Source organism: Triturus cristatus, chromosome 9, assembly GCF_964204655.1.
Source record: "Triturus cristatus chromosome 9, aTriCri1.1, whole genome shotgun sequence".
Taxonomy (NCBI): Eukaryota; Metazoa; Chordata; class Amphibia; order Caudata; family Salamandridae; genus Triturus; species Triturus cristatus.
This window is the reverse complement of record NC_140592.1, coordinates 82,129,344-82,152,879: the sequence shown is the minus strand read 5'-3', so window position 1 is coordinate 82,152,879 and position 23,536 is coordinate 82,129,344.

Here is a 23,536-nt window from a genome sequence, read left to right as displayed (position 1 = left end):
TTGTAGATTCACGTGTTTCGATTCACTCCCGGAGCAGTACCTGGTGTTACTGCGGAATGAACATCACGGGGTTCTCTCTTCTAGACATCTCAAAATGTTTCAGAAAACACAAGAAGTGAAACTACTTACTTCGCTCGGTGAAGTCAGGCAGGAACTAGGAGGCGGAAGTGTTGCTGCTTGGCTTAATGACTCTTAGATGTGGGAGAGATGGCACTGAGAGCTGCAGAGCACAGCACACTACATCATGAGTGGAACGGCTGAGGCATTCAGACATCTTACAAGCCTTCCTGTTACTTTATTTTAGGATCCGCGCCAAACATTACTTCTTTAAAAAGTATCCATAGCCACAAACTGTCCCGGGTCTTTAAAAAGGAGAGTAAAAATACCAGTACAGTTCAAAACACCATGTCTTTTTTGCTTCTTCTAACAGTCCATGCTGAAAGAGGGTCCAGACTGCCCACCAGCATGAGTCGTTGCAGTGTCAGTTATGGTGGAGTATACAGGCGAGAGACAGCCTTTTACTTAAATGGCTAAACTCTAGGGGCCCGATTCACAGAACTAACTTAAGACAAAATCCTAAACTTACTACCATTTTGGTATTTACAGAAGGCACTTACTCATTTTGGTATTCACAGAAAGCACTTACTCATTTCGGTATTCACAGAAGTTAGGAGTCCTAACTTTAGGACTCCTAAATGCCTTCTGTAAATACCGAAAGTCTTAAAGTTTGGATTTTTCTCAGTTAAGGAGTAGTGAAGTTAGGACTCCTAACTTTACTACTCCTAAACTGAGAAAAATCCTAACTTTAAGACTTTCGGTATTCACAGAAGGCATTTAGGAGTACTTTGTTAATGTTAGAGCTATTGGCATTGCTCATGACATTATTTTTGTTTATGTTTTTGTCAACTCACGTCAGACCTGACAGATAGATGCATGTGAAAAATTAAAACGAAAGCCATAATGCTACGGTTGCAATGCTAAACTTGGCAATCAAAACCTAAATGTAAATGTAAATGTACAGATATTTATATAGCGCAAATCACCAACCGGTCTCTAAGCGCTTGCTTAGGGAACCCGTCCTGGTATTCCCCTGTGAGATACCCCAGCAGGGCATCCACAAGGTGAAAGCCAGGCATCCCGCCGCGAGGGGCCATTGTGGAGATTAAGCAAGCTATTGCCCAGAGTCGCAGAGTGTGAACCCATGAATCGAGTATGCACTGGAGCGAGAATTATCGAGTCCATGGACAATTTATGGACTCAAGACCCAGCCGAGCTGGGAATTGAACCCTGGTCCGGGGCTGATCTCTGCTTCCAGGTCTGCTTACTCTAACCAGTGAGCCACACTTCTCCAAATGTTTAATGAGGGACAGGATTCGAGGCTAGCCAATCAAATCCGAGCTAATCGTTCTTGCGTAGACTTTCAATTGCATTTTACAAAAGGGTTGTAGGTGTGCCCCACGTGACCAAAGCGAATGCAGACAAATCAAGGCTTGATACAAGAATGGATCCAGGGGAAGCTACTGTAACAAATGAACTCTGGTGCAATTAGGGAGGCTCAGAAAACCAATGAAAAAAGCCAATAGTCTCCACTTCCCAGAGTATCTCAAATTATTACAACCTTCATCCGAATGTATACATAGTGCAGCGTGCTTTGAAGGCAATGTAACAAGCACCTGGTAAACCAGCGTAGTTCAAAGCGATCAATCTTATTTTATGCCATACAACTTGTCACTCCGGGAACTGCAACGTTGAACTAAATAATTAACAAAGCTTGAAACTTTAAGACTAGAGACCAGCAGTTAGGCACACATGAACGGCTCAGTTCTGGGATGGTTGTTACTGTAATAACTGGCGCCTTCAGATTTAATAATCTCGCTTAAATCTGTTACTGTTAGCCCTGTTGAAGGCGGTCGAACCGAGGTGTGCCATAAGTTACAGTATGGCTGCCTCTTTTGGATGAAGACCCTTCCAAGATGGCTGCTGTGACAAATGGCGTGATCTTGGGCACTTTTGGGCGGGTGGGAAGACCTGGGGCCTCCAGACACGTGCATCGGATATAGTGAGTCAGTCTATCTAGGAGGTCATCTGTGGCATTGTGAAGGGCCGTGTCCCGGCACAGTATTCTCTCCACTGCGTCGACCACGTGTGACCTCGGGCAGGAAGCGCGAGAAACATTCACAATGTTTCGTAACTGAGAGGCAAACATTGGTCTGGTCCGGTGGTCACACTCACAACTGCAGCATGCCTGAAAGGCGAGTCACAATCTGGAAGCTTTCTTTCATGCCAAAGGCTGCGTTTAACCAATTACAGCATTAGCGTATGTGGCTTTTGCTCTACAGAGTTTTAAGTCCTTTTGATGTCGATTCCTCAATAATAATCTATTAACCAAAGATTTCTCAACAAAAGATTTTCCCCCATTAAATACATATTCATTCACTTAAATAAATGGATAATTTAAAATATCGTGTAACCAGGCAAGAAAAAAAACGTTGTTTTAATGGGGACATTTAACAGGACTTACAATTTGCGTTTAAAGAGTCGTCTATTGTAACTGCAACGATGGGGCTGGGCACCTTTGAAATGAGGAAGTTGTAAATGATGAAAGGAGGAGCGTTGCCCGCCCGCAGCATGTCAGTGGTGAGTGCGTGAGCCTAGCGCTGGCGCGGCCCTCCTTACCGGTGAATGGGCCATGGGGTTCGGATCCTCCCGAACCCCGATCTTGCTCCGCGGCCGCCTCTTTTCTCGTTACGAGGCGGCATCTGACGCCGACCACAAAGGAACCTGCAGATTTACAGCCGCCGAAGCACAGTCAGATCTGAACCCGCGGCGAGAAGCGAAACTGCAAGTGCGTCCAGGCGCTAGCGAGCCGCGAAAACAACAGCAAGAGAGACCCTTCCAACCAATGCTTGAAAAAGATTCTAAAGAAAACTCTCATGCATACGTGTCAACGTTCAAGCAGTGAATAACTGTGAATTCAATGTTTAAAACTCTCGGCTTGGAAGGCAGAAATTTATGCAAGTAGGCTTGTACCTACAATTTGTGAACCTCTGATTTACACTGAATTCCCAAAGAATTCCAGGAGTAGTTGTGAGAAAATGTCACTTGGAGATTCCCAAAGTAAATGCACGTGTAAACAAAATGGAATTGAATGTGTACATTTCGCTCATGCAGAAATCCACAACGAGAGGACAAGCACACCACTGCCTTTCTCCGAGGTGAAGCAGAAATGCCTCGGAGAAACGCAGTGGCATTTTCGGATTCGGGGACATGTTTTTCTTTTTCTCTCCTCTTGCCAATGGCTGGAGGAGAGAAAAACACGCCCAGCGAAAAGTAACGAAAAAACACGCCCCCGAATCCGAAAAGGACGAGGCTTGTTTTGCGAGACAAGCCTCTTCTCCAATGGCTGGCCAGCATTTAAGAGGCCAGCCAATGGAGAAGAGGAGAGAAGAGGGGCGGGTTCAAGCCCCTCTTCTCCAAGTCTCGCGAGCGAGACTGCGCAAGCGCAGCCTTCGCTAGCCGAGACCTAAAAAGGAGGGTCAGCGGGATGGGCCCGGGGCAAGCAAATGGACAACTGAAAGTGGGTGGGAACATTCACACAGACAACGGAGAGTGGTTGGGAGGGGCGACGGCTCTCACACAGCCTGTACACTGGAGAAATACATGAGGGAGAGAGCTGAAAAACATGCACTCTAGTAGACTGTTTAAAAGAAAAGAAAAAGTACTGCCTAAAAAACATAAGCAGTGGAAGGGCACAAGTAATGAGTCAATGATCCAGGGGACGGACAAACACACAAAGAGGAAGGAAGCCTACAGAAGATGGCAAATAAGAAGCAAATAAATGAGAGTGACAATGAAGTCAACCAATGGTAAGAGATGCACTGCCTCTAAGCCCTTTGTAAAGTAACAAGAAGTCTTGCAAGAGACAGTGCATGCTCTGTCTTGGGCCAGACCTAAAAGCAGAAGTGAAGTGTAATTAGCTTACAGTTATGCTGGAGGGTCAATCGGAGATTTAGATATTTTTGATCTTGACTAAAAGAATATGAGAACATTTTCAGCCATGCATGTTTTTTTCTTTTTCATTATAAGATGGTCCTCGTGGAAGGATATTATTCCTACCATGTTTCATAAGTTACAGTTTTGACTGTAAACATGGGAGCCCGGCATTCCAGAGATCTGAAAGTAGGAGATTTCTGACTGAGAGATCTATATGTCGCTTCCAGGGGATATCATACAACCTGCTGACTTTATTAATCTCCTGCCAAATTAAGTGCTTTAACATGCCTATTTAAGCGGATTCTAGCTTTATCAAGGATATGACAAAAGATGCTTTATGGATTCAAGTCTGTTTCTACAGTTTGAGTTCCGAGGTGTCCTGGGAGTGTACAGTGCTATCTGACAGTCCAAACAAAATTCTGTAGCTCACCGTTACAAAACATCTGCGTGGTGTGCCAATTTACCAAGCAAAATAGACCATGACAAATTTAACATAGGAAACAATTTTCTTGGAATTATCCGTAATATAGGGCCAAACAAAGGACCCAACAGTCAACTGCCGGAAAGAAGAATTTAGGGCTAAAGATTTTTAACTGTTGATCGATAATATTTTGATCCCCCTCTTTCTCCTAACGACATAACAAGATATGCAATATATAGTGATGTAATCTACTATTTACTGAAAACTACTCTCCTTCTATAGTGATTTTCCTGCTCCGTACAACAGTCTTTGCTTTTCCTGTGTGTAAGATCAGCTTATTTGCTATCTTAGGATTCCAGGCTTGGTAGGCCTTGTTGTAGGTTGTGTGATCAAGAATGACTGTATCGTCGCAATATCGAAGGAGCGGCCAAGACTGATCGCTCCGACATAAGGAAGAGTAGCAAATATATATAAATTGAACATTGAGTTTACAATTGAACACCTAAAACTAGAATGCCTTGTAATGCGTTACTCTAGTTTTCACTAACACTTTGCATCAGATTGTACTGATTGGCACATGAGATGAATAGCTATGTTAGTATATATGCTGCTGCTAATGTTGTCATGTGACCGTGACAAAGCCTTTGACGCAGAAGAAATGTTGGTGTGGTTGCCATCCATCCTCCACTTTATGTACCTTTGAGGACCTGTGCTCCTTTTTTTATAACAATATGGGATAATGGAATAAAGCTTTTTGTGTTTTTTGGTGTAGAGGGCATTGCCTGACCGTTGTGGAGTGCACTGTGAGCAGCAACACTAAGGTATTCTTAAAACATTCAGCAGTTTGTTGTGTTTTTGGGGCTCTGAAGGAACCTAGGGGCATATTTACAATGACATTGTGCCACCGTTGCATCACTTTTCCCGACGCTCCAGTGGCGCAATGCTCTGTTCCATATTTACAAAGCAGAGCTGAGTTACTTTGCGTGGCTTAACGCCGCCTTGTAAATATTGTACCCTTCTGCGTCAAACGGGCGTGCAATGGGTGTTGCTGTGGGTGTTCAAATGCAATACCCATTTTTTTTTATGCTGCCCCAAATTTACAAGGATGTGTGAATCTGGGACAGTGGCAAAACTAACGCTGTTGAAAACCACAAATTAGAGTGACGCAACGGGGAGAAATACTTTTGTTTCTCCTCACTTTTTGCTCTTTCTATGTGTGTTGCATTTTGCAGCACACATCGAAGGAGAAAATCGCCAGGACACCTTCCTGCACATAAACAATCATCCCTGCAGCGGTGGCACCATTGCACAATGGCGCAAGGGTGTCTGCGTTGGCGCTAGGCAGCTTTTTTAGCACCGGTGCAAGGGTAAATACAATTGTGCTCCGTATTCTGTGAATATGGTGCATCCCTGCATTTTTGAAATGACGCAACACAGTGCGGCGCAGCTAAATTGCTTGCAGTGCTGTACTGCATGATTTCTTTGTAATTATGCCCCCTAGTTTAACAAGTTGTGACCTACAAGAGTGCAAACCATTGAAGTGCTTGAACTTTGATTTCCATTATGCAGGAAGGATTTTATGGAGAGCAACATGTCCCGATTAGTGGTGCGAAACACTTCTTATAGATGTTTCAATAGTAGCAGTCAAGAGTCACTGTTGTCCTCCGTACTGCATTTAGGTCTAAATTTTGATCGAGATGAGTTTAAGAGGTCATTGTTGGAGATGTGCAACACTACCCGCACAAATACCACTTTTTCGAAATTTGTTTCCAAGAAAGGGGAGTTTGGAGGTTGGTCTCAAGTATTGGAAGCCCATTGGGTCTAGGTTAGGTTTTTGTACAATTTATACACACACTCTTGAGTTCCTTTAAAAATAAATTACTTGGTCAAGTCCACCCAGGCATCTGCATTCATAATCAAAAATGTAATTTACAGCTTCCTAGAGTTCATACAACAAAATATAGGGCCCAATTCCGATGCGTTTGGAAATGGCTCCGACCCTCGGTCGGAGCCATCCTAACAGCATTGGACTTGCCCATTGGGATTCCATTCCGATGGGCTCGGTCGAAAAGGAATCCGACTCGGTTTTCCGGATGGCTTCCGACGGGCTCGGATATCCCATCCGCCATCCGGAAACCCTTCAGTACTCCCCCTGGCTGGCTCTTTCCAGCCGAGGAAGTATAATGGCAGTTTCCCACTGCCTTTCTGTACGTGCCTTTCCGAGACAGAAAGACATTGGGAAACTGACTGTGGGGCCCCCACCCCATGGGTACGAGGCCGCCAAATGGCAGCCTAGGTGGCACCGATGGTGCCCCCCTGTTGATCCCTGCTCCTGGTGGCAGGCACCTTGGGGAGCCTGCCACGGGTGCAGAAATGAACTGCATCTCTGCATTTAACGATGCGAGCATACATTCCTTTCGGAATGCATGCTCCCATTGTTAAGTATAGGATTGCGACCGAATCCTACTTGCAGGTCTGGAACCGACAACAAGAGGTCGTTCGGTTCCAGTTCCTGACCGATGTCGAACAGACGGAGCATGCTTACTCCATTTACTCTTTTCAGGAGATCCCTTAAGTCATACTTTTTGAACCACGAAGCCTCAGTCATTGTGTTGTTCCTAACTTCTAGCTCCAAGAAACCTCCAGTGTACGACGCTCTCAATAAATATCCCAACTATATTCATAAACATTTGAAAAGTGGGAAAATCTGACCCGATTTTAATGCTTATGGGAAAACTCCTACTTCTGAAGGACGCTTACTATTTTGAGGACTAGTGAAACCATGTCTTGGGCACAACATTTTTGCATGTTTGCTAGAGTGTGGTCACCATAGAATGAGGGATTGGTGAAACAAACATATACATTATGTCTTTAGGGTCGAGTTCTTTGAATGTCCAACATTGTTAATGTTTTTATGGTATTTTCAGCTTCGATTTTGCATCTCAGCTTCAGTTAACGTCTTTGGGTATTTTTAAGATTTGTTTTTAGAAGTTTGCAATGTTGGTAGGAACCAGTTCTGATGTCAGTACCACAATACAGCTGTATTAATGTGAGGGATCCTGCTTACTGACTCTTAGCTAGATGGCACACTGCCGTTATAAGACTGCTAACACCCACAGTGCCTATTCCACGGGTTTTTATCTCGCCCCAGGCATTTAACCCCTTGAACTCTGGTCAATATCTTTCATGATAACCTCTGTGCACAAAAAATAGCAAGTCACACCTGTAGGGGCAGATCAGCAAATGATCATCTGCTATTTATTACCATTGGTGAGGGAAGGGAAGGGCATGACGGCTCACTCCAGGCCTCCCTTCTCATGGGTCACGCCCCCCCCCCACACTCACCAATGGTAATACGTATCTTATTACACTGTACATATAAATATCATATACATACATGCATACATATCATATTGCACAATCTGCATTTCTACTATTTGCTATTTATATGTGCTGACTGCACATTGGATCTTGTATTCTTGTTGCCTAATACACAATCTACCATTATTAATTTGACATCTGGTTGTGCGTATCAGCGCTGCCTGTTAATCGACGCACACGGAGATCGTATGTAACATGGAGGGAAAGGTTTGGACCCCGGCAGGGCCAACTCGGCCCTTCTTCCGTCTGAATCAATTCACTTGGGTACCATCCAGTTCGATAATATGTTATATGTGTATTAGTAGCGCGCACTATCACCCAGAGGGTATTCATAGCGCTACAGAATAGCAAAATTACAGTGATGAGCTCCATAGAAACAAGTTATGCATCTTGTATGTTCTGCAGCGGATGCAGTTTCCAAAGCTTCTTGGCGCTGTTGAGGTGTCTCAGAGAGCATGGGATGGTGTCCCGCTAGAGGGTGCTCATTGTGACGGTCCAGCCTCAACCTATGTTTGTATGATTTCACCTTTAGTGTAACAGTACAATCAGCCGTGGTCCGTACAGGAAACAGCGATAGGGCCGCATGGGGGGAGGGGGGGAGAGGATTTCGAGGGACGATGCTGAGGGAAAATGAATTATTTATTTAATTGTCCCTCTGCATCGCCCCTCGAAATCCCCCCATGCGCGGCCCCACTACCCCACCACTGTTACCTGCACAGACCGCGGCTGCCCTTGAGCAATGGAAGTGTCTTTGGAACACCTTGGAAGTCCATTTAGAATGTTGTCGGCTCCAGTCAGAAACGGGTCTGACAGCTGATAGAGCCTTGCTGGGCATATTGGGAACATTACTAGAAGTGAAATAAACTCACCAGTCGCGATTCACAAAGGTAAACTTACACTTTTGTGCAAGTTTACTACTTTTCGGTATTCACAAAGGTAAACTTAGACCAAAAGTCTAACCTTACCAGTAGTAACTTACCTTTAATAATGCCGAAAAGTAGAAAAATTAGACGTTTCCTCTAAGTTTACCTTTGTGAATACCAACAAGTACTGAAGTTAGACTTTTGGTCTAATTTTACCTTTGTGAATACCGAAAAGTACTAAAGTTTACACAAAAGTTTAAGTTTACCTTCGTGAATTTGACCCAGCTTCTTCAGCTACGCGGGCCTTACTCTCTTTACTGCACCCGGTTTTAACCCCTCCTGTGCCACGCCCTTTCCCCCTCCTGTGCCGGGCGTTTTATTAGTGGGTGGGGTTTATGACGAGATAGTCTCGTCATGGGCACAGCGCGAGCGTGCTCCATGACGAGACTATCTCGTCATGGGCACTGAAGAGGTTAAGCAGGTTTCTTGAAGGCACACACACTGGGGGCGTGTACCACCACCACTTCTCAGGGTGGGTGGGGCGCCACAGACCCTCGGCTGTGTATCTGTCGCATTCATTCGGTGTCTCTTTCACAACATCTGGCTGCACTTCACGGACCCTCCACTTCATATAATGAGGATGGTAAGTACATGCAACTTTGGGCCTACCCCACCGGCCGGTATCTGTTCCCAACATGTCGCGCTTAAGCACAACTACAATTTGTCACAACAAGATTGAAGTACCTTCTCCAAGCATGTCAACAAAAATACTTCCGAAATAGACTTTGTACAAAAACACGCATTCTACCAACCATGCGCCAGCAACGGATTTGACTCTTACTCAACTTTCCTAAAGCGCTTCAGGATGTGCAAGGGGCAGGAAGGCGCTATAGAAATGTCTATACCATACAATATACTTTGTAACTCTAACCTTACTTACAATCCACTGTTTTCTGACCTTTCAAAGCCACTGCCAGATGTTTGTGCAGACAAACAAATCATTTAGGCTATGAATTCACTCATACAGGCAAGTCTGAACTTTATTGGAGGGGCTCTGCCCTCTGTCAATGACACCCCAAATCTGTAATTACAAGTGAAACATTTGTATAGGGTCAGAGCACCACTGATCTCACACCAGGCACAGGGGAAATCAGTGAGGGGTTCTGGCGAGATTAATGCACTAATCTCCCCCTACCTCTGAGCTGCCAGAACAGCTCTGCTGACCCTGCAAGAACCTCTCCTGCTGTGGCCTTTCCTCTTGTTCGCTGTGGCCAGAGGGTTTATTTTTTCATTTCAAGCGAATTTAAGTCAATCGGTGCTGTTTCTTATTTTGATTTTTGTGAAAAAGAAACATCTGTCAAGCAATAGCGCTTGACTAGCAGCATTATGATTTTTAGCACAGGCTGAAATTTGGATCTAGCCACACTAATTGTGACGAATGTGTGTAATGTGGCCCATCTGTGCCGCATAAAATGCCCAAACCAAACCAAACATGTCTACTGAATAATGTCATTGTTCTCAATATTTTTTTAAGGAACTGTTGGGAGGGAAATGTTCTCTGCATGGTAAAGGACGTGTACCACTGCCCTGAATGCCTAACTGTATTATCGTCTGATCCCTAATGCGGATTTTTGTTGCTGTATGCAAACACAGATTATGCATGTGTACCATGAGATAGGCCTGTCTCCAGCGGCGGCTGCTCAATTAAGGCGGAGGAGCGCCGTCCCATTGCTTTCTGAGCAGTAAATAAAGAAAAAATAAAATGATAATAAAACATGTTATTATCATTTTAGTTTTTTTTGCTATGCCTGCTATGCCGATTCAAGGGCGGGGCGGGGCGGGGCAGGCCAGGTTATCCTGATTGGCACTGGGAGGCTGGGAGGAGGAGTGGTACGCGCTCCTACCAGTATGCATGTCTGTTTGGCTAGCCGTCTCAAGCCGGCCAAACAGACTAGCGCACTTAGGTTTCTTCATCCCAGTTGTATTCCACAGCCGGGTGGAGAAAACAGCACAGACTCCCTGCGCCTGAATGAGCATCAAACCAGCCCACTCAGGCCAATCCCCACGCTGCTCTCATACTAGGTATAGCATGAGAGCATCCTCTGGATTGGATGGGGAATCTGTGACGTGTCCCAGGGACTGCTGGGAGCAGGAGATCAGAGGAGTACCGGGGCGCGAGGCGGCCAGCAGCATTAGGAAAGGCTTTTATTTTGTTTTGTTAACCCCCACCCACGCTCTGCCCATGCTCCCCCGCACCAGCCTCACCACTTTTTATTTGTTTTGGTTTCCACTGCCTGTCTCACGGATTGTGGTCTTGTTGGACCAGGAGTGGCACCCAAGGCGCTACCTTCATAGTGGTGGAAAGCTACTGGCTGCACTAAGAGCTAAGCGATACCAAAGGGGATGATGGGCGGAGTGTTTGAGCAAATCAAACACTCACCCCCAGTCAACTGATCTGGGTTTAATCCATCATCATTCTTTAGCTCACTCCACCACCCCAGTTCAGACATGGCCATATGCAAATCAGTCTCACCCTGTGCCTCATGGGAACAGTCCAGCCCGAACTGCCAAGCCATGTCTTCCCTGGACTGGAAACAAGCATCCTGGGACCGGTTTTGGGTTCATAACCCTCATCAGCCAGGCTATCTTGAATCCCGTGGCAAAGTGAGCAAGGGACCCACGTCTGGGCATACCCTGCCAACTTAGGGCGAACAAAGCGATACCAAAGGGGATGATGGACAGAGCGTTTGAGCAATCAAACACTCCCCCCCAGTCAACTGATCTGGGTTTAATCCATCATCATTCTTTAGCTCTCTTCACCACCCCAGTTCAGACATGGTACTAAGAGCTAAGCAGCACAAGCGCAGTGGTGGCAGCATACCATGTAGCTATCAGTAGTAGTGAATAGCACCTCTTTACCCTATGTCACTCGAGTGAGACCTACAGGCTCATTCTCCATTTTAAAGTTTCACTGCTGTGTGCTTAATTCAACCTTGGCCTATATCAGGTAGATGTAAAGTCTTGCGTACAGTACAGGCTACAGTACAAAACAGTGAATGTGTGTGCTGAATGTATGTGTGTCTGTGGTGGCCCAACACATGGAGACAGAGGCGTAGCTGCAGCTTTTGGCGCCCAGAGTGATCCCTTAGTCTGCCGCCCAGTGCCGGTAAGAGCAGACGACAGACAACGAGTGGGGGAGCGGTGTTTAGTGACGCCGATGAGAGAGAATAAAGAAAAAAACTTACCTTGCACACGCGGCTCACCGCTGCCCCCCAAAAAGTGATGCCCGGGGTGGACTTATCAGCCCCCCCCCACCCAGCTACGCCACTGCATGGAGATAGTGCAAGACAGTATGTGTGCTGTGAATTACACTGAGTGCAAGTGTACCTGCAATGGTACATTACATGGAGGACCTTGTATTTCATTTTGGGAAGCCAAGGCCTGCCTGGTGAAGACATGAGTAGAGCGGAGTGGGACACACTAGAGGAAGGGAGCTAGAGACTCCCCCTTTACACTTCAGAAGGGTGCTCTTTGATTCATTGAGAGATCACAAGGAAGGGGCCTGGAAGGAGATGGGGCTGATAAGGGAATCATAAAAAGCAGGGCTAGGAGTCTAGGATTAACCTTTTGATGCACGTATCACTCTGGCGGATATCCAGGTGTGAACTCTGGTCACTACCATGAACTGTGTTGTGGGACAATCAGCTCCAGAGTCTTTCCAGCTGTGACAAACAGCCTTCACGAGGAAAGAAGAGAAAAAAAGTGCACACTTCCAAAGAAGCAGAACCCCAACATAAAACTATAAAGATTCAGATCCTAAATCACATTTGGTGTCTGGAAATGGACTATAAGAAGGAGAGGGTGAGACCCCCAAATTTGTCATCTGCCAAGCAGCCAGGCAGACCGTGTGAGAAGGGGAAGACGTCTGCCAACTAATCTTCCTACTAGGTGAGGGGTCATTACCCAAGGAGACCAACACCACCTGCTGTGGAGCCTGGAGCACCAGCATCTACCTCCTTGCCAATACCAGTGTGTCCTGTGAAGAAGAGGAGAGTGTAGGAGGGAGTATGGTTCAGTGGGGAGCCCTCCCGAGAGGACTCCCTCAGCTGGGTGGAGGATATGGCTGTGCACCAATCGGGTCGTTGCTGGCATGCAGGATGGATTCAGTGATCCCCATATGCTAGGAGAGGGACACCATTGACTGAGTGGTGCATTGAGTGCCATGCGGGAAGCACCAAGCCTGCACATCCCCGTTGCGGTGACCACGTATGCCAGAGGGAGCCACCATTGAAGTGATTGTTACAAGCGTGCTGAGACTCATGACAGCCTTAGCGGTGACCCTATAGGCTTCGGTGATGTGGGGGATTGCATCAAAGGAGTTTGCCCTTGTACCTTAAAGAACTGTGGCAACCCTGTATGCCAGGAGGGGCTGCCAGTACCAACATTGCTAGAATGTTTGGTCCATTGTCCAGGAGAAGACTGAGGCTACAACTAGTGAGTCGAGCCCACAGATTGAGATCTGTTCCTGACTGACACTCGAGGACTGTGAAGGGCATAGAGTAAGACGTCGCACCCTTGCTGGTCTCTGGTCAGGAGCTGCAGAATCGAATCCCCCCCGTGTGGGAAGGATTGACGTACCACATCTTAACAGACTGGGAGCATCTCCGATCACTAGGAAAAACCAGCAGTGTAGCTCCGGAGAAGAGCCTGTGCCTGCCGGGTGCTGCTGCGTGTACTGAAGGTAGACAAACTTCTCTGAACAGGATCAGGACGTGCGAGTGCCCACAGTCAGGGCACCTGCTGCAACATTGAACACTCCTGTACTGCAGGAGCGGGTAAGACTTGAATTGGACCTGTAGGCCCCCGGGGAACTCGCTGCTGATGGTGCTGTGGCACCATAGACACTTTTGACTAATTCCTAAAGAGTCAAAGGGGAACTCTTGTGTATGGCCTACTAGTGACCATTCCCTGAATGCGGCCACCAGTGAATGGGGAATAACCTCAACCACGTTACAAGGAAGAGGGTGGGATAGGGATTTGCACAACCAACATTTGAACCCTGATTTCAAGAAGATTGTGTTGTTGCTTAACATGTCATTATTTATTTAATGTATAGAGTTAGAGTTTTCTTATAAAAGCAATGATTTGACTTGACATTGATTTATTGACATTACTGTGTACACTTACAGTTATGAGTTTTGCCCACTATCCTTTAAATACACTTCCCTCTCACACCCGAGGGAGCCTTTGACTGCTCGTCCACAGCTACCACTGAAAGTCAGGTGCGGAATGGGTTTAGGTCCAGTTGCTCAGGATACATAGTAGGTTGGGCTCTCGGACATCAGGAGTAACAGGCCTCAACCACAACGACTGGGCCCAGTAACCCCTTGTGTGCCCTGTGCCCCTCTGAAAGGGGTTCTAACTGGGACTTCTTCACAAGAAAGCATTAAAAGATACATCAAATTTTAGGCCCAATGACGACTCTGAATCCACCTACATGGCTGAGGTTGGATTATATAAAATGCAGGGTGGAATTATGACTCCTTTTTTAAATGAAATACGAATGCCACATACTTTACCAGCACTAATTTGTGTTTGCATATTTAGTTAATCTGAAACTTTTGAAAAGTTCTGCTAGTTGTCCAGCAAATTCCAAAAGATCAAGGCTGCCGAAATGTATCTAGGGGAAAAGGCCCATAAGAAAATCCAATCATGCGGAAGTCAGTGCTTCAAATTCTGATTTTTGCATTTTATGCCTGATTTCCAAGTTGAAATTTGGAGCTATTTGCCACACCCCGCACCTCGGGGTAAAGGTATTTACAGAGCGTAGTAAATAAATGAGTTGTTGTTCTGCATTTAATTTGTTGTCGCACTGCTACTTTTTGTTTTTAATTTTACAGTTAAAAAGTTGCAAATCCAATATGCAGTTTCCAATTCTTGACCAAGGTTTAAAACTTCAGAACATCAAGGCCTTCAGCTCTTCCCTCGCATCTCTCAGCTGTTGGTCAGATGAAGCAGCTTGTGGCAGGAAGGCTAGCGAGATGTCGGCAATTAACACACTTGTAGACACTGCGCAAAAACCGGGACATTTCTTTAATTTGGAGCAAAGTGTTTTGGGACACCGGGACACTGCTCGAAAACCCGGGACCGTCCGGGGGAAACCGGGACGTCTGGTCACCCTAGTTCAAGTGCTTGTTCAGAGATCTTTTCTTGGCAACTTTTTAGCACTGTGCCGCCCTCAAATGACCCCACGCTCAAGCCATCATTCGGAAACAAAGAAATGAGCTTAAATCAGCTCTGCATTTACACCAGTCTCAACCGGTGACCGTCGCTTTCTATGGGGCATATCAACAACAAGCGGCGATAATTATCGCAAAGCGCACTTAGCGCTAGGATAATTATCGCCGGCTAGCGTGCATTTTTATCGCTGAGATAGCGTGCTATTAGCAACGCTTATCTCAATAGCGATAAAAATCCTCACGCTAACTGGCTAACGTGAGATTATCGCTGGAAACCCAGCGATAATCTCACGTTTGCTTGTTGATAGGGACTCACAAACTTAGCCATGATATCCTCCTTCCATAGGATATCATGGCTAAGTCAGTCCTGAAGCAGGTGTTAGGAAAGTAGCGATAACAGGTATTATCGCTACTTTTTCTGACGCTATGCTTCATAGCGTGGGGCTTGCTGATAGGAGAAATGTCGCTTAGCGACATTTCTCCTATCATGTCAGGTTAGGAACGTCCACTTTGCATCTCATTAGAGATGCAAAGCTGGGCGTTACAAATCCCCACGCTAAAGCAAGGTTTCACGCGTTAGCGTTACCTTGCTAATATAGCGATCAAATTATCGCCGCTTTTCGGCCGAAAACGGCCGCTAAAGCGGCGATAAGTTTTTAATCGCCTTGTTGTAAATATGCCCCAAAATTCCTATACTAATCTGTCTGGCTGCAGTGTTAGTTATACAGTACTTTTCAGGAGTCCCAGAGTGAAGCAAGTCCACAGACGCGTGATAAGTTAAGTCGCACAGCATTTACAAACTCGTTTTAATTCGGCCGTGCTGGTGATATAATTATTTTTGGTGTCAGTGAGCTGAGGAGTAATTTTTTAAATAATGCCGACGGCTGTCAGTGACCTGTGTCCTAAGTTGCTTAGTGCTACTTCTTGCCCAATGAATGCCCGCGCCTGTGTGTGGCGGTGTCCACACGTCAGCTGCGTTGACTTAATTTTAAATTTAGGCAGCGCCAGCTTATGTGTCATTTTGCTCTCTGTGCCTGCAGCCTGGCTGTCCCCTTAGGAGTGTGAGAGGCACAGTAGTGCAGAGAGAGCGCCACAGAACCCAAGGAGGGCTAGAGGTCCTGGTTGGCAGTGGTATGTTTAAGAAGCAGAGTGCCACACACATTCACACATGTAGCATGACCCTACATGAGTTCTATAAGTGTGTCTGCAGCCTGGCTGTCCCCTTAGGAGTGTGAGAGGCATGGTAGGGTGGACGGAGCACCCCAGAACTCAGGAAGGGCTGAAGGTCCTGGGGGTCAGTGGCATGCTTAGAAGCAGAGCGACTCGCACATTCCCATCTAATTGCCGTTCCATTTCTGGTGCTTTGCAGCAGTTTTAGGGCCTTCTTTGAGTTTCTCTTTGCTCCAGTGGGTATAATTTCTGATATTTAGATGTATGAGAAAGTGTCACTCGTAGTCATTGAAATGTCACTCATAATTGCACTGAAATTATGAGAATGTCACACATAGCAATCTGAAACCTTGGCAGCTATGCTACTCTGTAGCATATAATAACAGACATAAACCTAGATGTAATAGTTCCATGGGATCCCAAGAGCACAAATCATGGTTCAGAGTTCAATAACTTGGGGTCCAAAAGGCGGTGGTGGGTTTGAGGGAAAGTAGTCAGTATTAATGTAAAAATTTCAAACAAATAACATGATTGCAAACCATAATGAAAAATACATTAAACCGTCACAATGATCCATACATATACATAAGTTACCAAGCAGTTACAAGATCATTCAGAAGTGGGGCAGCCGCTCACCTGACTGTATGTGGGGAAGGAAAATGGGGTGGGGAAAGGGAAAGAGGCAAAGAAGAGCGAGAGGAGAGGGTGGGAGGAAGAAAGGAAGGGGAAAAGGGATAGAGGGGAAGGAAAGAGAGGACAACAACATATCAATAAATGTGAGTAAAGTTCCTCATCGTTGTTCATTCTGAACGTGATCAAACAACCTGCTGTACAAACCTTGATTCAAGTCTTTGTACGGCAGATAGTCTATTTCCTCCTCTTTGGTGTTTAAGGACTGTGTCAAGGCCAAAAAATGTGGCTTTGGTCCAGTCACTTTGATGTGATTCTTGAAAATGTCTAGCTGTGCTGTGCTGTATGTTAATTCGTTGTTAGTTATGGCTCTCCAATGTTCGAGGATCCTCTTTTGCACTGGAAAACTGGTAGATCCAATGTACCACTTTTCGCACGGGCATGTGATTGCGTACACCACAAAGTCTGTTTTGCAAGTTATGAGTTTCGGAATCCTCCAGTTTTTATTGGTACTCTCCACCTTGACCACTTGGATGTTAGTGCTATGTCTACATGCTTTGCAAGCCCCACATCTCTTAAAACCTTTTATTTGTGTAAGCCAGTTGGTGTTTATTGGTCTTAGATGGCTCTGTACTAACAAATCTTGCAGTGAAGTGTTACATTTAAAAGTGAAGCTCGGTGTACTGCCTATTTTAGTTTTAAGGATGACGTCTTGTGTTAGGATCCATCTATTTTTAGGTCTCGGGACCATCCGGTCTGCCGAAGGCAGAACCGGAAGTCGAGAGATTTAATGACTTGGAGAAGAGGGGCTTGATCCAGCCCCTCTTCTCCCCTCTTCTCCATTGGCTGGCCTCTTCAATGCTGGCCAGCCACTGGAGAAGAGGCCGATCAGGCCCCGTCCTTTTCGGATCGGGGGGCGTGGTTTTTGCGAAAAGTCTCAGGGAGGAGACAACAGCAAAACGCGCCCCCGAATCCGAAAACGACGCTGCCTTTCTCCGAGGCATTTCTGCTCTGCCTCGGAGAAAGGCGGTGGTGTGTGCTTGCTCTTGTTTCTGCTCTCCTCGCTGCTCCCCCTTACATACCCCCACTTCCCATTGTCCCTTTCCTTCTCCCACGAGGGCTCCACTTCGTTTTCTGCCAGCTGTCCCTGTGCGACTGCCCCCCCCCCACCTACCTCGTGACTCCCCTTCTCTGAACCCGTAATTCATGGTATACCCGCTGTGCACTGATGCCGCCCCCCACCAAAAGAACCCACGTTCTGAGGCTGCCACATATGCCTCCCCTTTGTTCTGTTCGAATCCTCCTCGCTTCCTGGTGCGCCTCTGTGCCCTCCCCCTCACTCCTGGGCTCGGGCTTCTTTGTTTACGAGTCAGACGCTGGATGGTTTGTGGGGGATCAGACCTGCTCTAGAGCTTCTAAGAATTTTGACGGCAGTTTCTTATTTGAGTAAACACCTTCCTCCCTCCCGATCACCCCTACCCCTCTACAGCCTCATACTCATATCACTTCTCAGTTTCTCTTTCTCTTAATTGCTTTCTACTGCTCTTTGTGCCTCGCTCTTTTGTTTAGCCACCGAGTCTCACTGCGTTTCTCCCTCCTTTGTTCTTTTTCGCTGTCGCACTTTACTTTGTCTCTCTTATTTTTTCTATCACGTGCTCCTTCTTTATCCATCTTTCTCTTTTCATCCATGCTCCTTTGTCTCTATTTTGCTCTATCTATTTCACTTTTACTTGCTCTCGCTTGCTCTCTCTCACCTTGCTGTATCTTGTTTATCTCTTTCTCTGCATATTTCTCCCTTTTTCATTCTTTCTCACTCTATCGCAGTATCACACAGCTTTAGGAGCCATAGCTATGTGGCACCCACCCTCTGCACTGAAACGTGCCGCTGGTGAGCGCAGCCTAATTTTTAAATTGCCAGTGCCAGGAAGCAAACTATGATGGAAGTTTGTTCAGATACAGCGGATCGGGTGCCAAAAAGCATTATGAGCCACAGTGAACGAGTCCTGTGCAGAGTGCTGCTGCAGCGCACTACACACGCTGTTTCTTCTTCCCTGTCCTGTCTGTGTCTGAGGCGCATGCCTGCACACTATGCTGGGGGCTGGCGAACTTGTGGAGGAGACTTAGGTCAGACGCAGGTTGGTCCAATACGGGACACGTGAGGAGGCTTCTGCATGATAGGAAGAGACCGGCTATGTACTCGCACTGTCACTGGTAGCGCTCAACTACCAATAACAGTAGTAGCTGCTTGTCGCCAGGACTAATCCCCCCACCCATGACCTGGACTATTTTTAGCACAGTACTAGTAGTGCAGCATAACACTACGCGGCACTTTCTAAATTCACCAGGCAGCCAGTGAGTGACCCTGCAGCGTGTGATGCTTTTTCCTGCACAATGGAAACAAGGGGTGAACCAACAGCGAGGCCTCATTAACATGCAAATGGTCTTTTTAAAGACCTGTGGAGTGCTCAGGCGCGGCTTTGTGTCTGGCCAGGGAGTGGTCTCATCCCGGGGTGCCACACTCGACGGGGGGGGGCTGAAGCGCTTTGAGTTCAATGGGTGTTGCGCGCCTGATCACAGGTAAATGCGGGAGAGAACAGGGTTGTTGAGCAGGGCCGGGCTGGCTTGCCCGGGCATCGGGCGTTTCCTGTAGCAAAAGTGCTTCACAGTTAACCTCCCCCATGACCCTCCAGCTGGTCCGACATAATTGCCAGGCCTACTTTGGGGTTCCAGTTCGGCCCTGTTGTTGAGTATCCTACCCAGGGCTTTAAGTGGGATAAAAAAAAATGGGTGGGGGTGGGGGGCGGTGTTGCGCGGGGTCTATCGACTTGTATTTTGCTGTCTCTTTTGTCATTGCATCCAGGCATAATGATACAACAAGTAACATGATACCTACAACAAGTTAGGACTATTGGCTTTGTCAATCGTTGTTAGTTGCATAAGATAAATTAGCAGTAACTGTGGCTTGTATATAATATTGAAAAAGCATCCACTTGAAGCCCTAGTGACACCACGACAATGTTACTGCTCCTGAGTTTCATAAAGAGACAACAATATAATCATGCAGTGGCTGAACTCGACAGATTAAGAAATATATCCCAAATTATATATAACAGTCGGTAGACGCATGCCTCTACAGTGTTCTCTTATATTTTGAAACCAGAATTGGTCAAGTTCGTATCCTTTCAAAGTTCCCTTTTCAAACAATCATTATCAACGCCAAGTCTGGCCCTGGCACGGTAGTGCGATTTTTGTTTAGTATTAATAAAATGTGACACTTCAGACAGCAGTTTCAGCAGAGAGGACAAAGAAGGAATGGGCATGGGATCCAAATACTCATCATGCATATTAGTCTGGGCCACTGGCATTTTGCGATGCTGCAGCGTTTTCCTCATAATTATGGATTTGCCAAACTTCCCAAATAATGCTCGCATAATAAATCTCGCTTTTGAGAGTGATTAAGCTATTGACAATGTAAATAACAATGCCGTTTCTTTAAATGTTTTAAAAACATAAACAAAAACAAGCATTTACAATGCAACGGTCTCGGCATTGTTAAAGTTAGAGCTATTGGCATTGCTCATGACAATGCCGTTTCTTTAAATGTTTTAAAAACAAACACATAAACAAAAATAATGTCATGAGCAATGCCAATAGCTCTAACTTTACCAATGCCGAGACCATTGCATTGTAAATGCTTGTTGAGTATGCCCCTGAGCTTTCTGACCTGATTGGTGGGAGGGGTGATAAACCGCAAGAAATCATTGTTCTCTTTCTCCCGGTTGGGTGAGGGATGGAAAAGGGTCTGTGCCCTAGATATGCTGTCTGCTTTTTTGCTGGCAGCCAAACTCAAAGCCTTCGGTGGGTAATTCCCATGCAGAACAAGAATCAACAGCGCACTTTTTTGGGAAAAAGTCTGTGAAGATTCAGCAAATGGCGCCAAAGTTATAGGCAAGTAAAAAATTGCTTTTCTTTTGGAAACATGATGCAGAGTTCCTTCTACAAACGGGCACGGACCACCAAACTAGTGCATAAAGTTGTTTATTCAAAGTGCAGCCATTACGCGTTTCGGCTCTTGTGAGCCATGATCTTATGACAAGCGCTGCGGCTTCAGTTTTCTCTTTTAAAGTGACAAGTGAAAAGTTCAAAGTGCAAAAAAAACGCAGTCATAGACATGGAAGACATCTTAGAAAATTCTCACAGCCAGTCCGTCTTTACATAAATGTAAGTAAACATCCTAAGTAAATATTTCATAGTGGGTTCTAAAATTCATAAACATTTGACAAAACCTTACACAGACTTCAAAACCATGAACATGTGTATTAAAAATATCTATAATACATCTTTGTTCACTCTACGTTTTTTGTTAATATGTTCAAGGGGATGATGATAATGAAAGCAAAATACACCACGTATATAACAATTAGGAATATCTGTAAAATACATTTTGTTCCCTGATGTCTTTGCTGTCACATCCACCCCATATGATGGCCATGATTAGGACTTGTCCTATAATTTGACTGATTTGTTCAATATGTGCAAATGACCACAAAAAAGTGCAAGTGCATGTGACTGAATATTCCTAAGAGAACCTCTCTTATTCTCTCCCTTTACTGTTGTGCAAAAGTGCTTGAGCGTATACATGATTTCCTAAAATTTAACTCTCGTTAAAACGATTCGATAAAACGTAATAACAACAATTTTGTATATATGTATAAATATGTATATATGTATGTATATATGTATATATATATAAATATAAATATATATGTATATATGTATATATATATAGATATATCTATCTATCTATATATATACATCTATACCTAGTTACCTGGATATACCGCTTGAAGCAGCATTTAACTGGTATACCCCGCTTAGATGAGAGGAACAGACTAACGCGCTCAGTGACGAGACTAACCGCGCTGTGTGTATATATTGTATATAGAGAATGATTACAAATTAATCAACTGAGGAATTCCATTGATACATGATATGTTTATGATGTAATATACATAGATTGTTCATAGGACTGGTAATGAATTTCATAAGTCCTAGACACCGTTCCAAGATGGCGCTCATAGAAATGCAGTAGTTTGTTTTGTCCGTTTTCACTGTTAAGGTTGAATCATGTGTTTAAAACCGCCATGACAACAGCGCCCGTCGACATTGACAAAGGCAGGATTACCGAAACGCGTTTGTTTTTGAATTTTCGCAAAATAAATCTATAACAAGACTTCACTAACGAGAGTGCTGGTCCAATCTACTGTGTGTGGGGAGCAGGATATATATATGTGTGTGTGTGTGTGTGTATATATATACATATATATATATATATATATATGTATATATATGTGTGTATGTGATTTACAGAGGGAATAATGCCGCACTCCCAGGAGTTCCATTAGCACAGCTTTTAAAGTAAGCTTCATTACAGCTGTATTTCAATGCTCCATAACGTGTTTAGACTTCCATCATTATCAAATGGTAATTGCTCACAGCTGAATTCAATGTCGTGCTTTAACTCCTCTGCAAAGCATTCTGGAAAATGCAGTCCTTGTGGGAGCACATATGGGAACTTCGTTTTTCTATATTATTATTTCCTGCTGAGTGCTGACATTTAGGGTCCGTCTCTGTTTTGTTATTCTTATTATTCATTCCCAAAGTTATTCTACTCCAGTTCAGCAGTTTAAATACATGGTTATTCTTACTATGTTCCTGATTCCTGGGCCCTTCTCTCCACAGTCAGTCACATCCCGAATTGGTGTTTAGAATCCAAAGGATTCAGCTTCCCCTTCAGGAGGAAAATAACTTTGGGTTTGACAGATGTCTACTTAAGGGCGATGGTGCACAAGAAAGGTTGTTGGCCTTGAGGAAATACGTGAGGATGAAACCCGTCGCCAAATAAAGACTTGCTTGAAATACATTGTGAAGTGTGAGCAATTTGCTGTTGCTAGGAAGGACGCAACACACCTTTTGTTGATGTTTAAGTGGCTTTCTGCACCCACTGCTTCGCACTAGCTCCACTAGGTGGATGGGACTTGGGATTTGCAGAATATAATATATATATATATATATATATATATATATATATATATATATATATATATATATATATGTGTTTTTATATGTATATATATATATATATAAACTCCACTAGTGCTTCGGTAAACCCATCACCTCCAGAACGAAGGGCGCGTCGGCGTTACGGACCTCCGAAACTCGGTCCAAATATGTCACAAAATCCCAACAAAGGAGAGTCGACGCCGTGTCGTTCAGTTAATCTGATTTATTGTCAGCTGTTAATGTCAGACGTGTTTCGCCTGCCCAGCAGGCTTGCTCACTAACATTTCAATAAAGTTTTTACCATCAATTTAACTGAAAATGTTGCCGTGTCATGTGAGGACTACAAAACATAAAGGGTGAAGACAGACTTGTAGTTTTAACTCAGAATTCATCATTTTAACCAAGCCAGTGCCGTGCCTTGTGCAATAGTTAAATTAATTATTCACAATACAAATGCAAGTGCAATACGTATTTTGACATTGATACACCAAAACTGTTGAATATTAAATTACTGAATTGCTTAATTTTTCAACTTGATTTTTTCAACCATGATCGAGTAACACAGCTTATTCATAAAAATCATAATAAATCTATTTCAAATTGTGATAAACCATTTACTGCCCTAATGGGCCGAAATGCCCTCATCAATCATGCATTGCCAACATTGAACGGTCACATGACCAAATCACCGGTGTTTCTTAAATTATAAACACCTGATACCATTTTTTTGCTGCCCAACAACCTTACATATTGAAGGTATTGATGTAGCCCCAGTG